General features: G+C 36.8%; 1 protein-coding gene across 4 annotated transcripts in view; it reads right to left on the bottom strand.

Moving 5' to 3' along the window:
• Positions 1–12,185, bottom strand: part of PPM1A (protein phosphatase, Mg2+/Mn2+ dependent 1A) — a 41,694-nt gene that overhangs the window by 12,294 nt on the left and 17,215 nt on the right. Inside the window, exons 1-2 of one of the 4 annotated variants that reach the window (XM_023726255.1) lie at positions 4,945–8,657; positions 4,445–4,496 (exon numbers count right to left, since the gene is read on the bottom strand). The exons of 2 other annotated variants lie outside the window; for them this stretch is intronic. The gene's annotated coding sequence lies outside the window, so the exon portion shown is untranslated. Of the gene's footprint in view, positions 1–4,444; positions 4,497–4,944; positions 8,658–12,185 lie in introns of those variants that run through there. One more of the 4 variants, XM_023726256.1, reaches the window with a different exon arrangement.

The raw sequence follows: 12,185 nt of genomic DNA, 5'->3' as shown, positions 1-12,185 counted from the left end.
AGGCCAGTAAATCTGGTCTTTTTTTTGTGAGTTAGAATTATGTTCTACATCCTTCCCCAGCTCTGTCCAGAACCCTCTGTTGTGATCCTGGTCAGAGTGGTCAGTGGTGGTAGCCAGGCACCATCTAGCTGTACTGGACTCAGTCCGGTGGAGGCCTTGGTAGCTGTGGACAATTAGTCCTTTGGACTAATCAAGATTTTTCAGTTTTTGATAAAGCCAGTAAGTTACTATAAATGATCCAGCCTCAATTTTTAAGTTGCATGAAATTATACATGTATATAACAAAGCTTATCATATACAAATAAAATAAATCTATTGGTAGTCTATTAAGCTAATGGCAATAATGTGTACTAGTACTATTCTACTCTATAATCATTAGGTATAAGCGGTAAAGGAGATCAAAGGGTCTAGGGACAGCCTTGCTGACAAGCCTGAAAGCTCAGCCAATCTAGTCCTTTTCCAACACTCAAAGTTAAAACCTCTAGTCTGGAATGGGCCCACACAATGCAAGGAGATAGTTGGTCAGGATTTAGATCAGCCCTTACTTGAGTAATAGTCTAGGAACGTAGACACTTGGGGTTCGAAGTCATCAAATGAGTTGAAATTCAACTCAAAGAATCAGAAGGACAGAATGATGAACAGAGCTTTAATGGAGATGAAGTGGAGATGGGTAGTAAGCGGTAGGGGTAGGAGAAAATACCTAGGTAAATAAATCAGGATGCAGTTCTGAGACTATAGGATTGTGACACAGTGATGCTACACTCAGAGAGGAAGCTAGGAGAAAAAGAGGAAGAAGAAAAATCCCTTAAAAGGGAAATAAAAACATTAGGTTTCCTAGCAATCTTTTCCTCTTCTTTTTCCAGCTAGTGCCAAACTGATCCACAGGCAGAGAAGACTGGCTAATCGGTGTGATAAAACAATCTCCTGCCTATTCCCTTGTCCCCTATTTCCAATTCCACTAATGGAAGGTAAACAACGAAAACTAGACATCATTCATCCCTTATAGTGGTACTAATCAAATTATTTTCCTGACACCAGGTTGAGATACATTATGGGTGAGTTTTGATTGGAGAGAGGATAACATAACAATGACACTTTATTCACAGACAATATTTAAAAAGAATTCTAACTCACTCTAAGTGTTTAACAAGTATTAACTCATTTAATCTCTTCAACAACCCTCTAAGGTGGGCAATAATTATCTCCAATTTATAGATGAATAGTTTACACTTAAACAACTTGGCCAATGCCACTCAACTAATAGGTTTAGGAGAATCAGTACTATAATTCAAGTCTGCATGACCCTAAAGCACCATTAACCACTAAAGCAATGGGTCTCAACCACGGCTGTGCAACAGAATTATTTATGGGGCTTTTGAAAAAATAAATATTTCCAAATTAGAATTTCCAGGGTAGGGTTGATATCTAGGCATCTGTATATCTAAAAAGCTTCAAGTGTGACTCTACAATACAGCGAGGTTGCAAACCACTGGAAAGATTAGATGGAATGCCTAGGTAGAAGATGGGGAAAGAAGTCAGGCCAGATAAGGGGTAAACAGAAAGAATCATTCAAAATGTGGTCAGTCAAGACTACTATCGTAGACTAGAAGTAACAAAGAGAAGTCTTACACGAGAGAAGGCTGCACTATCTTGAGGAAGGATAAAAATCAGTGAAACTCATAAACACATTCAATAGGCAAACCAACAGAAAGGAGCAGAACAGCAAACTTTCCTCTCCTCCTCTAAGAATTCCCCAGCAGTGTAAGGTACTAAAGAACACAAGTTATGAAGTTAGACAAACCTGGGTTCAAAATCCAGCTCTACTATTTGGTAACTGTGTGACTGCTTAACTTTTCTGAATTTCTCTCTTCATCTGTATAATGAAGATGGTACTACTCTTATAGAGTTCTTATAAGAATTATGTAAAATGTTTATATGCACTTAGTATAGTGTCTAGAATATTGTAAGCACTCAGTAGTACAGATATTATTATAAAACTACTATTTTTGTCATGCCAGAGGGAGGAATCAGTCATGTTTTTCTTGCCACCAGCTTTGACTATCCTCAAATTAAAAACTTCTGCACGACATATCTTAAAATATACTTTTAATCACACTAGTAAATATCAAAGCAAAACAAATCCGTTGCCACTGAGCTGATTCCGACTCATAGTGACCCTACAGGACAGAGGAGAACTGCCCCATAAGGTTTCCAAGGAACGGCTGGTGGATTCGAACTGCCAACCTTTTGGTTAGCAGCTGAGCTCTTAACCACTAAGCCACCAGGACTCCTCGCTAGTAAACAGAGGAAGGAAAATTTAAAACAAAATACCGTTTCACATCCATCTGGCAATACCAACAACTGGTAAGAATGGGGAAATAGAAACTCCTCAATATTGCTAATGGAGTATCAACTGGTACAAGCACTCTGAAGAGCAACTAGCAACAGCTAGTAAAGTTGAAAATGTACATAAGCAACTATTCAGCAATTCCACTTCTGATTATATATCTGAGAGCAATGTTTCACAAACTGTAGACATGGATGGTGAAATTAATTTAACAGGTTATATGTGATCTGCATTTTAAAAAATGAGATAGAGCGCATCTCATAAGGTAATGGTAAGTAAACCTTGTTTCTTTTTTGTTTCACGTGTACATAATATGTGTTTATTGAGTTGAGGTATATAATTCTTATAGTTGAAAAGCTTGCAACACATTGCCTTAAAGAAATCCATGTGCCCAAGGTGACATGTACAATGATTTTTTTTTGGAGAACTGTAATGGCAAACAAATGGAAACAACGTAACAGCTTGTTATTAACAGAAAAATGAACTATATCTACATGTATCAAGGGACATTTCTTAAAAACAAACAAAAAGGCAATATACTTAATAACACAGCAAAACAACTCTATATATACATTTGGTAAAAGTATAAAAAGCAGGTTGGGGAGAATACATGCCAACTTCAGAATAGTGGCTGTGAATTCCACAAGAGCAAGGACTTTTTGTTTTATTCCTAATGTCTCTCCAGCATTTAGAACAGAGCCTAACACATAGCAGAACCTCAATAACACGTGTTGAATGACTAGTTTCTCTCTGGGGAGAAAAAGAGAGAAGAAAATGGTCTCAGGAAAGGGTTCAAAAAGGGGATTCAACTGTATCTGTAACTCGTGTTTACTGGACTTTGAAGGAGTAACAGGGACTTCTAGGAACATCTGCTTTACCTCTTGGTTTTTGTTTGGTTTAACTAAGATACACTGAAGTCCTTCAAATGTTAACATTTACTAAGAAATCAAAAGAAAACCAAATCAAGAACCAAAGAAAAGGAAACCAAGAAGTAAAAAAGGCATATAGTATTCTCTTAAAACTTAACTAGATTTACCTCTAGATTAAACAGGTTAAAAGCGTAGCTTTCTCCCTCATTCTCCTTATAGCCTACCACTTCACCTTTGAACAACCAGGTAACAAGTGTATACAGGCTTAATGATAACATCTAACATTTACAGAGGGATTATTACTAGCCAAGCATTGTTCTAAACACTTATATATGTATCAATTCCTTTAATCTTCACACCATCCCTTTAAAAAAAAGCTTATTTTTTTTTTGCTGTGAAGTTGATTCTGAGTCATAGTGACCCCATATGTTTCAGAGTAGATCTGTGCTCCATAGGGTTTTCAATGGCTTCTTTCGGAAGGAGATCACCAGGCGCTTCTTCCAAGGTGCCATGCCTCTGGGTGGATTCAGACTGCTAACCTTTTGGTTAGCAGCCAAGTGCTTAATCATTTGCACCACCCAAGGACTCCTTCATCTCTAAAAGGTAGGTAGTATTATTATCCCTGACTTATTGATGTGCAAACTGAGCCAAGACTAAGTCAACTGCTGAAGGCCAACAGCAAGTTGCATTGCATCATCTCTAGGTCTCAATTCCCTTAGCTAGGCTAGGGACAGGACGGAGGTATTACACTTAAGACACTTGACACCTACTAATCTAGCATCCCTCAATTTCCTTATCTGTATAATGGGCATATTAATATTTACTCAATGAAATAATGGCTACAAAGTAGTCACAGAGCCTGGCAAAAATGAGACACTCAGGAAATGGAAACTATTGTAATGATTACTACATTCCTCAAAACAGAGCAACATCTAGACTCTGCTCCACCTAACAAGGACCATACTCTCCCTTTTATGGAAAAGCCCAGATAGGTATATGAAACAATCAAATAAATAATTCTTCGAAGATAGTAGGGTATACTTTCTAAAAACAAAATCCAGACTTTTGAAAAAAATATATTAGAGATGTAAAAACAGCAACTCAAGCCAACCATCTGATAAAAGAGTAAGTCCAGCTTGATGCAACTGTAAAAACATAGTCAAGGGAAAATTCATAATTTTGTGGTTGGACTTTTGCATACTGAAAACAGGCAATTCAAAAATCTTACCTTCTTGGGTTCTGAGTAATTTGTAGAGTCCTGATGAAGCAGCCAACTACAGCTACATAAATACAACAGATGGTTATGTAAATACAGTATTTCCCAGAAGTATTATTATAAATACTATGTTTATATAGTCATCTTCCATAGATAGACTACTAAAGAGTATTTTATTCAGTCAAATTATTAAACTGACATGTATGTATAAATAGTGAACCTTATGAAAGTTCAAGTTGGTTTCCAAGAGAAATTTCAGTTCTCAACTAGTGTTGTGGGGAAGTCTTCTATCTACTCTGAGCACATGCTGGGTCTCCTCACAGCACTAACATAATCAGTTGATCTAAACTTATCAAAACAAAGTGCTATGACAATCATAAGACTGGTTCATCTTTGATATAATCAGAAAACTTGGCAAGCATTTTGTATCTTTTAAAACCAAACTAATTCCTAAATTAAAAAAATTCTAAGGCTTGGACAGGAAGTCATTCATATTAAAGTTTAGCTACTACCTTTTATGAAGCAATGCTGGTATCATGTTCATAGCAAAGAATCGTAAAACTGGTCATCTGGTTTAGTCCATTCAGAATTATCCCAAATAAAAAAGCTCCAAAGATTCTACTGTTCAGATCCTAAGCAACTTATTAGCCAAAAGTAACAAGAATTACTCAACTCAAAATTTGGGCAGAGTCCTTTGGTAAAAAAAATTGAAGAATAAAACCTGCAAGGTATTTTTCTATCTACCTACTGGACACATGGTCTAACATAGAACCTCCCCACTCCCCGAGGTTCCAGAAGTACAAGACAAAACAGTTACATGTAAACAATATTGAGAAAATTATATTCTCTTAGCAATTGATACCAGAATTATTCTTAGGGCAAGACCTACTTTTCTGAGGAATACTACTTTGATCCGATACTTAAGGTAGGGGGTAAGGCTTGAAAAAGATACTCAAATAACAAAATATCATCGCTAAACAGATATTCCAAAAAAGGGTAAACGCTGGAGACTAGAGGCCCTTTGTTTGATGAGCACGAAGACAGATTTGGTTATAAAATTTGGGAGAAGAATCTGGAGTAGATCCACATAAGAGAGATAAGAAATGTAAAGATTTGAGGAAAATCCAAAGAGAAAAAACTATATAGCAAGAGTGACTAGAAGCTATCGGAGGAAGGAAGAAAAAAAGAACTCTGGCTAGCAGCACAAGTAGCAGTGTATAACATGGCAACGTTCAAGTTATTTGCAGTGGGGCGTGGTACGTAAACTCTCTACCGCTACCAATCTTTAGTATATTCTACATTGCTCACTAATGCTTACATGTGAAGAGACTTTGTCCTCAAAGATGAGGCTAAACAGTCAGCTGTCCTCTGGAATGCACATGTTTATTGAATTATAGAATATTAAGCAACATATTGCACAGCTGGGGTTTAGTGAAGAAACATACTTCTTGTGACTCTCTCTCTGTAAAGGATAATTTAAGATACACAAACTACTTTTAACTTCCCAAATTATACTTTACAATCCAAGGCAGCCATCTCAAGGTTATCTATGGTAATGAGAAACAAGCACAGGAATACAACTTTCCAACAAATTTTTTTAAAAAGGCTAATCTTTGGGTAAGTTTTCTCCCATTTGGAGTTTGAAAATTCTCATTGATTACTGCTTTAAAAAATGATTACACATATTTATAGTTACAAATTTGATTCTGATAATCTGTGTTATTAATCAGAGCCAAAATGTAGAAATAATTTGTCTAACTCTATTTTACAAATGAGAAGAACTAGGGAAAAAGAATGATTTGCCCAAGGTTACAAAGCTGGTTCAGCAGTAAAGCTGAGAACAGGACCTAGATTTCTGTACTTGCAATCCAATTCTCCTACACATGCTATACTGTATACTTACAAATGAAGTAATGGAAAAATGGAAATCTAAAATCATAGGCTTTTAAGTACAACACACAGGCAGAGAGGTAGAGAAGACTGTCACAGAACAAAGCTAAAACTTCCTGCAGTGCCCTTTCTCCCTCAGCCTACAAGTCTCCCCTACTCGACATAATTTGTTCTCTGAACTGCTAAAGAGAAATGACAAGGAAGGAAAAATGGCAAGGAGGGAGGGAAGGAAAGGAACAGAGGGAAAGGCAGGCAAAAAATCTAATCTTTTCTTTTGGTTTGGGACTGAAAAGAACAGAAACGTGAACTTAACTACGATTTCTGCCAAAGCCAATCTCAGGTACTCAGGCTAAATAAAATATAAAAATGAACAGAGAAAAATAAAAGGATCTTTTAAAAAAGATTCAGAAGTTTAAAAAGGGTGACTCACTCACTATTCATTAGCTCCAAACTAGAAACTACCCAAATGCCCATCAACATTACAGTGGATAATCTACAACTACATATTAAAATGTGGCTGAATGTCATAAATAATGTTGAGCAAAAGAAACCAGACACAAGAGAATATACTATATGATTTCATATAAAAACAGGCAAAATTAATCCATACTGTTAAAAGTCAGAATAGTGGTGGGGATGGGGGAAGGAAGGGAAGAGTAGTGACTAGAAGGGAGCACGTGAGGAGGGTTTCTGAGGATCTGGTATAACGTTCCGTTTCTTGATCTCAGCTGCTGGTTATATGGGTGTGTTCAGTTTGTGAATATTCACATACAAAAAAGTATACCTATCATAATATACTTCAATACAAAGTTGAAAGACAGAAGAGAAAACAGGCCTCTAGTAAGACTTACTACTGAAAACAACAGACTCCGTTGGTGAGATATCTGAGGCTGTCAATTAAAAAATAAAAAATAAAAGCACTCTGAAAGTAAGTTCAAGGAGAGGAAAATCAATTACTGAACTAAACATTTCAATAGAGACAAAGAACAGCAGATTGGGTACCACAGGAAACTCAAATCAATAAATGAGATCACCTCAAGGAATTCTTTCAAAACATACAAACCCACCCACATCTACACCCGTCCTATCCTCTTACCTTTCTGTTATAATAGAGGACTCTGTTCTCTCACCTAAGATAAATCCCTTTTCTTGAGCTTTGGAGAGCATGCTTCAAAAGATTCTTATACTACTTACACATCTTCTCAGGAACCATATACTATTATCCTCTTTCTCCCATTTATGTTCAACCTCTCTCTTTAAATTGGAGTGTGACTTTTAAAGACACTCAAGTGTCTACCGTTAAAAATAAGTTTTCATGTGACTTAATCCCTCTAGCTGCCCACCTGCCCCTCTCCTCCCTTTGCAGTTAAACTCCTAGAAAAAACTGTTTATTCTCCAAACTATTGTTTGGCTATTTCACCAAAACAAACTCCTCCACGTCACTTAATCCAATGGACATTTTTAGCCCTGATCTAACTGCTCACAGCACCACTCAACACAACACTCCCTCCTCCTGAAACACTCTTCCCACTGGCTTTTCAAGATAGCACAAACTACTGGCTTTCCTCCTAAACTTAATTTTTCCATCCTTGTCTCTGTTGCAGGCTCATCCTCATCCACCAAGTCATTAAATATTGGCATTCCTCATGGCTTAGACCTAGGCTCTCTTTTCGTTTGATGCTCTCTCTCTAGGCACTCTTTCACATATTGGCAACTTTTACCACCATCCATCAAGGTAAACAGAAACCAAGAAGCTATTATTTGACAACTGTCTTTACCTCATCTCTCTCATACAAGTCCATCATCAAACCCTATGAATTATACTTCCTAAATATTGTCAAATCTGTCCACTTTTTTTCTATCACACCCCAGTCTCTAAGCTACCATCATCTTTCACTGCAATTATTGCATACTAGTCTCCTAATCTGTCCTCCCACGTGCATGCTGGCCTCCCTCCAATTCATTCTCCAAACTGTAAGCTATAAATTTCACCCTATCACTTCTGTACTAAAAGTTTTTCAATGACTTTCCACTGTTTTGGGGATCCCTGAATTGTCAGGTCCCTATCTATTTTCTCCTATCTCATTTCACTTCATGCTGCTCCTCTCCACACATTCTCTACTCCAACAAGTTCCTAGTTGCCATTCTCCCTTTCTCCAAATATATAAAGCAAATGCTACTTTCTCTACCTAAAAAATTATTCCCTCATCTTTTAGTCTAGTTACTACTCACAGCAACTCAAGCCTCAGTTCTTTAGTAGACTCCTTTGACTCCCCAGGTCAATTCTCCTATAGCACAGAGCATACAGCAGACCTCCAGTAAACAGTTGCTGAATAAATAAACTAAAAAAAAAAGCAGATGCAAATAATAAAAATTTTATGACAGAGTGTATCCAGAGAGTAAACATACACACAAAATTTCTGAAAGAGAAAACAAAGGTATTATAATCAAAGAAATAAGAAAGGGAATTTTCCGTGAGTTGAAGTCTTTTCAAACTTAACAAGCTCACTTAGTTATCTGGCAGGTTTAATTGCTGAAATCTCACACCTAGTAGCCTGAAACGGAATCTATCCAAGGAAAAGATAAATAAATAAAAATACTATAATGTAAGCCTCTAGACAGAAAACATGGATAATCCTCAAAGAAAAACAATCAACCAACCAAACTCACTGCTGTCAAGTCAATTCCAACTCATGGCGACCCCATACGTTAGAGTAGAACTGCTCCATGGGGTTTTCTTGGCTGCAATCTTTAAGGAAGCAGATTGCCAGGCCTTTCTTCCACAGCACTGCTGGGTGGGTTTGAACTGCCAACCTTTACGTTAGTAGACGAGCACGAACCGTCTGCAGCAGCCACAGACACCATCCTCAAAGGAAAGGGTATCAAACTGGTATTAGCCATCTCAACTGCAAAACTAAACCCTAAAGGACAATAGAGAATAAAGAGTTCTAAGAGGTAAAGGATAATAACTTAGAATTCTATAATCATCCAAACTATTATATATGTGTGGGGAGTGGAGGAGAGAGAAGACATTTTAGGACACACAAGGACTCAAAGTATACCACCCATACCCTCAGTATGAAAAAAAATTCAAGAAAAAATTCCAGCCACACAAACATCTATTCATCATGTTTTTAAAACTAAGTTCATTTCTATACGACTTGTCATTAGTTTAACTCTTTAATTTACATTTAGAGGAAAAAAATACACACACACACACATAAAGTAAAAGAACTTAGAAAATTGTCCAATTATCCAATTAGTAGGACAACACTTCTTTCACGTCTTAGAATCATCATCAAGATGATTAGAATCATCATAAAGAGCAAAGCAAATATGAAACATCAAAAAATGGAAATACCTCTCATAAGATTACAAGTTAAAAGTTATGCCTGTCCAATATATGATGCTGGACAAATTCTTTGCTTAATGCCTAGCTTTCCTCATTGATAAATACATGACCTTGATTACTTGCCAATGACCTTGTTCCAAGAAATTAAGTGAGAAGACTAAAGTTTTAGGAATATCTAGGTAAACATCATTACTAAATTAATACTGTAGTCTAAAATCATGCTGATAAATTCCCATTTAAAAATACTCATTCTCAATACAAAGTTGAAGATGATGATATATAAAATTACTACAAAAAGAACAACTTGTAAGAAAGAAATGAAATCAAATTTGTTTTATGAATTATTCTTAAAATAATGTAGCCCATTATGTAAAAGAAATGAGAGAAGATTAAGTCCTCTGATAACCACTGTTAAAATACAAGGAAAAAAAAAAACATTTAAATTAACTGACAAGTATCTTAAAAGTAGAACAAGGAAAGATGGTGGCACAAGTATAGCTAACAGACTTCTCTTCTACAAAGTGACCAAAATGAATTTAAAAAAAGAGTCAAAACAGGGAGAAAATGTCACCAAGATGAAATATCAGAACATCTATCAGTACCATCTAAATGATAGAGACAGAGATCGTGTTGGAAGATATTACAGAATAATTAAGCAAAATTATAGATATATAAATATAATTACACAAAATTGTGGAGAATATCTGAAGACTTGCACTAATATCTCCCAATTTAGCGAAACTAGAGCTGAAAGGAAGGGTTGAAAGAGACTGAACCCACTTTGGAGCTCCCTTTCCCACCCTGGTACAATAATAGTTTTTCCTTTGTTTTTCTGACATGGCTTTCTTAATAGTCTTGGACTCTGCTAAGAGGAGACTTCTCTAAACCAGAAAAATAAAATCTATAGATGGAAGTTAATAGCGGGAACATTCACATTCAGACATTTAAAAAAAAAGCAACTGCAAACACATAGCCTAAATTGACCTTCACTTATGTTGTTAGCCCCTTTCAGCAACATGCATTCTCTAGAGCACCCACCACTGCCTATTAACTGCATCCAGCCCATTTCATCCACTTTCCTGCAAGGACATCTGAGTTTGCATCATTTGGAATGAGGAAAATACCTGCGATTCTAACAGCCAGCCTACAGTTCCTAGGGCCTTATTCTAACCTGATTTCTCACTCACGTGGCCACCGCATCCCAAAGTAGAGAAACAAAATGATAGCTGTAGTAAGCTGAATAATGGCGCCCAAAGATATCAGGTCCCAGTCCTTGGAACCTGTCAATGTTACCTTATTTGGAGAAAAGGTCTTTGCAGATGTGATTAAATTAAGGACTTTGAGATGAGAAGATTATCCTGGATTAATGACGCTGATGGCCCTAAATACAATAAGAAGTATCCTTTTAAGAGAGAAGCATAGGGAGATCTGACATACGCAGAGGAGAAAAGTGATGTGAAAACTGAGCAGGGAGAGATCTGAAGATGCTGGCCCTGAAGAGAGATGAGGCCATAAGCCAAAGAATGCTGAGCCACCAGAAGCTGGAAAAGGCAAGGAAGTGATTCTCTCCTAAAGTGTCTGGAGTGAGCACGTTCCTGCTAACACCTTGATTTTGGCCCAGGGAAACAGATTTTGGACTTCTGGCCTCCAGAACTGTTAAGAGAATAAATGTATATTGTTCTAAGCCACTACATTTGTGATAATCTATTACAGCAGCCACCGGAAACCTATATAAAACTCAACAATCAAGTCCCCCTGCTGGGAAAGAAAATTCCTCAAATTGATGAAGATGGAAATCTGCAGTAATTTCAACAAGGATCAAGAGAAAACCAATGGAGACAACATTTCTTACCCACAACAGCCTAACAGAACCAGCTCCCAATCCTCTCTCTCAAAAAAGTGAATATTATAACTGAAATAATTCTACATCATCAGCCAGTCATGTTTAAATCCCAAGGGATAGGAATGACGTCCAAGTACTCTGAAAAGAGCCAAGAAGTATCTAGACCCACTATTTTGGGGGCAAACAACAGAGCAAACTTTACCCTTTAAATTGAAAACAGAAACAAAATTCATAGAACCACACAAAAATTCTGAAACAAAAAGCAACGAATGTTCATTTTTAAAAAGCACTCAAGAACATGATGTGAAAGATTTATCCTAGAGACAGAAGAAAACTAAGTAACAATTTACATAAGAAAATAAAACAAAACCCAGCCTGTGAAATGAGAGATGAAGAATAAAAACGTCATCACAAATCAAGGGAAAACATGCTACAACATGGATGAACTTCAAAGTGAAGTGAAGTAAGTCAATCACAAAAGGACAAACATTGCATGGTCTCACTTATATGAAATGACAAGAATGAGTAAATATACAGAGACCAATGGTTACTAGTGGTTACCAGGGACAGGAGAGACAAAGGAGAGAAGGAACCGTTCTCTGGGAAGTTGTGACTTTTTGCCAATGGTGATGGGAAAACTGGCATCAACTAACGGTAGTGGTCATAAA

Source organism: Trichechus manatus, unplaced genomic scaffold, assembly GCF_000243295.1.
Source record: "Trichechus manatus latirostris isolate Lorelei unplaced genomic scaffold, TriManLat1.0 scaffold00010, whole genome shotgun sequence".
Taxonomy (NCBI): domain Eukaryota; kingdom Metazoa; phylum Chordata; class Mammalia; order Sirenia; family Trichechidae; genus Trichechus; species Trichechus manatus.
Note: the sequence above shows the minus strand (reverse complement) of the source record. Positions and strands in the feature narration are given on the sequence as shown.